Source organism: Propithecus coquereli, unplaced genomic scaffold, assembly GCF_000956105.1.
Source record: "Propithecus coquereli isolate 6110/MARCELLA unplaced genomic scaffold, Pcoq_1.0 Scaffold743, whole genome shotgun sequence".
NCBI classification, from domain to species: domain Eukaryota; kingdom Metazoa; phylum Chordata; class Mammalia; order Primates; family Indriidae; genus Propithecus; species Propithecus coquereli.
This window is the reverse complement of record NW_012153541.1, coordinates 438,797-442,563: the sequence shown is the minus strand read 5'-3', so window position 1 is coordinate 442,563 and position 3,767 is coordinate 438,797. Positions and strand designations below refer to the sequence as shown.

The window sequence follows — 3,767 nt, the reverse complement described above, 5'->3', positions numbered from 1 at the left end:
ATTATGCCACAGCATTCCAGCCTGGGTGACAGAGCAAGACCCTGTTTCAAAAAATAAAATATAAAATCAATTATTCCCATCAATAGCATCAGTACTGAACAACTTCGTACATATTGGAGATTCCAGCGCAAATGAATGAGAGAAAGATTAGAAAGGAATTATTTACAGGTGATCAGATCATTTACTTGGAAAGTACAAGACCATCTGATAAAAAATAGCACTAATGAGAGGTCAGTGACACCTACTTACTAATTAGGAAATGTAGTGGTTAAAGATCTCATTCACCGTAGCAACAACTATGAAAAACCTGGAAATATATATGAATAGCTGAAATATATCTGAGAAGAAATTTCTAATTACTCTATAATGTTTCTAAGAAGAGAGAGGTTAGGAAAGCCCTACAGCTTTATTAAGGGAAACTGAAAACCTGGACTTGAAGCCTGGTCTGGCTGTGTTGCTCCATGGTAATATAAATGTGTTTGCAGACAGGATGTCTTAGGAGTTTTGCCGGGCTTTGCCCTGAAGGAGTATGTGAACGTGTTGGTTTGCATTTCAAATGCTGTTACACTCAGAAGGGTGTCTCTGAAAGACAGTAGCGGCTGCATCCCACAGGGCGCCTGGTTTCTCAGACCCAAAGGTTTGAATTTGCTTTGTAAAGCAAAGCGAATCTGTTAAAAACTACAGGATGAGAGCTGACAATGGAGTCCCCCCCCCACAGACAGCTGCCCGAATGGCTAAAAGCAAGCTCCTGTTTAAACACTCTAGAGACTACCTGTCTCCATTCACAATAACCTAATAAATATGGAGCCAACATATCTCTGTTTAACCCCTCTGTTAAGTGATAAACTTACCTTAGAACTTCCTTAATCTTTGAAAGATTTTGTAACCATTTGTTCAGGTGGATAGAATTAGTTAAAGGATCTGTAGAAGGCTTTTGAAAATCTGTTAACTTGAGAGGAACTACCTGCTGTTATGTAAATCTGTTACCCCTGGCAATTAATCACTATTCCCTATAAGTTACCATGTAAGACCTCATTCGGGCCTTTGAGGCCCACGGAGAAGGTCTAGGCCCCCTGAAATCCCGCTTTGCCTATAATCTTCATAAACTTATAAAACTGTCTTTCTGTATTCTTTCATTTCTTTTATTTTCCATTTTTCTGTATTATTTTCTTATCCCTTGCAACTCTACCAAAGGGACCCGGTTTTTTGCGGGCAGCGTTGGCCACTTTCCCGGCATCGCTGGACACCACCCCAAGGCCTCTGGCCCTGGCCTGCGCTCTCCGCCCTATGCCTGCCAAACTGCCCACCTCCTCGGGTCACCAGTGTACCCCCTGCAGCCGTCACGGGGTCAGTACCCGCCTCTCCGGCCAGGTTCTCCCTTGCACGGCAGCCCCGTCGCTGCGCACCTACCGGGGGTCCTGTCCTGGGGCGTGCGCGATGCCCGGGGGCTGGCGGGGTCGTCGCTCAGGCCGGTTAGAGGACAAGTCTGGGGAGGACCTGTGGGAGGGCCGCCCCGCCGGGCTAAGCTTGGTCTTGGTGTGCCGGCCAGGAGCTCATACCCGGAGCATGCTTGGGGGAAAACGGAGGTTCCTCTGGGCCAACGTTCCTCCCGGCTTGGCTTTGGGGAACTTGGAAGGGTCGGGCTTCGCTCCGGAGACCGGAGCACCTAGGGAAAGTCCCCTCGAGGACATGCCCGGGTCGCTCCTGGGTTTATTCCCCTCGACAGCAGCTCGGGGACAGCGGGTACCAGGGCCTGGCTCAGGGGGCATGCTGGGCAGGGCCTTGAAGGACGCGTGAGAGTTCAGTGAACCCGTTTAGGGAGAAAGGAAGCGTGCTTCTGCGAGTCGCGGGCCTCGGAGGCCCGGGATATGTGGTGTCACGTTTCCACTCCGGGGTGGGGGGCCGCGAGGGTGCGGAGCAGGGGTGCGGGCCTCCCCCCGGGGCGGCCTGCCTCTGACGCAGCACACCACCGTGCGATCCTTCAGTGCTCCCGGTCCCGATAACTCCATGACTGGCGCGAGAGGCGGCGGGCGAGGAGGAGGAGCGCGGCCAGCGCGCTCTGCGTGCCGTGGCCCCGCCCCGCGAGCCGGGCTCACGCAGGACCGGGCCCCGCCCCGCGCGCCGGCGCTCTGCACAGATTTGCTTCGACTTCCTTTGTCCCCTTCGCCCCGCCCTCTCTCCGTCCGGCCACCAATCAGAACTCGGTGTCGCGCTCCCAGGACGAGCACCCGGGGAAGCCCCGCCCCAGCACCCCGCAGGCCAATCGGCGGCGCGTCCGCGGGGTGGGGGCGGGTCCCGGGCAGGGCGCGCGGCTCGGGGAGCGCCAGGGGCAGTCGGGAGCGGGCGGCGCCGGCGTGAGGCGGACTCGGCTGCTGGCTGCGGCGCAGGCCGGGCGAGGCCGGTGAGGACGCGGCGGGCGGCGGCCGGGGTGCGCGGGGCTGGGCTGGGCCTCGCCAGGTGGTTGGTGAAGCCAGAGGCCCGAGGCCAGGGCCGGGCGGGCGCGGAGGCCGCGGTCCACCGAGAAAGTCCGCATCCGGCCTCTGAAGGCCTTCGTGAGGCGGCCGCCGCTCCTAGACTGGTCCCTGTTAGAGGAGCGCCCGTCTGTGGGGAGCTGGCCCCGTGGAGGCCGGCGGGGCGGGCGGGCCGGGGAGTGTCCCGCGTGGGCACCCGGGCGGGCCGGGGAGTGTCCCGCGTGGGCACCCGGGGGTGCCTTCTGGGGGCCGCGGGGCGTGGGCATGGGGGTGCCCAGGGGAGGCCCACCAGGAGCCACAAGTGGAAGCTCAGAGGGCATGTCTGAGCCTTTCCTTCAGTTGCATCTTAAAGGTGTGAATCAGGTGTTTAGTGTTAATGGTTTTACTCTGCTGAGTCTAGAAATAATCCCAAGCCAGTGGGACGCCTAATAAGAGAAAACCATGAAAACTGGGGACCAGAATATGGCCCAGTGCATTACAGATCCTGGATTGTAAGCGCCTTTTCCAGTTTTACGGGTGGCAGGAACGTCCGATGACCTTTCATGTGCTACTAATGGCTGTGAAAAACAAATTAAAACAAGGCATCATTGATGGAAATAATGTCAATACTTAGTGTTAAGAAAGAATAGAAAGATTTAAAACCCAGGACTAAGTCTTCAAAGGGTGGATTTTCTCTCTAGGTTTGTTTTTTTTTTCCATGAGGTTTTTGGCTGCACCGCTGTGGAAATGTTTGATGCCATCAGGTGGCCTTGGGCGAGAGCGCTGGTCTTGTGTAGACGGCGTTATAACAGGTGACAGAGATTTTCTCAGCACCAGAGACATGGGAGAGGACGTTTCAGATGAGGAGGAGGCCTGGAGAAACCTTTGCTAGTCAGCCAAATATACTTTAAATTTTCTGTGTCTGCTGTTTTTTGAAAAGCTTTTGTGAGTTCCTGAATACCAGAAGACAGTTGGGAAGCACCTCATGCCTGTTACTTACTCACTTCTCCCAAAATCTTCAGAGACATGACCAGGTTGCGCAGACCCATTTTAAAGGAGAGGAAAGGAGGTTCCGGGAAGCGGAATGGCTGGTTTAGTATTACACCTTGGGGTATTTGCAAAGCCAGTCATCCGCCCATGCTTCTGTGCCGTTGCCCTGTTGGGTATTTTCATCATGTGGTTCGCTATTAGCAAATTAGACGCTGACAACGCAGTTTCCTGAACTGCAGAAGTTTGCCGGCTCATTTATATACAGGACTGTCAGTAGACCTCTAGGTTCCTTCTGTGCTCATTTCTTTCCCAGAGAGGAAGTTGATA

At 54.7% G+C, this 3,767-nt stretch overlaps 1 protein-coding gene across 2 annotated transcripts in view; it reads left to right on the top strand.

The window, feature by feature from the left end:
* The first annotated feature begins 2,337 nt into the window (after positions 1 to 2,337).
* The window catches only part of FARP2 (FERM, RhoGEF and pleckstrin domain protein 2), a 111,192-nt gene continuing 109,762 nt past the window's right edge, over positions 2,338 to 3,767 (top strand). For both annotated transcript variants that reach the window (XR_001138204.1, XM_012661941.1), the window contains exon 1: positions 2,338 to 2,401. The gene's annotated coding sequence lies outside the window, so the exon portion shown is untranslated. The remainder of the gene's footprint in view (positions 2,402 to 3,767) is intronic.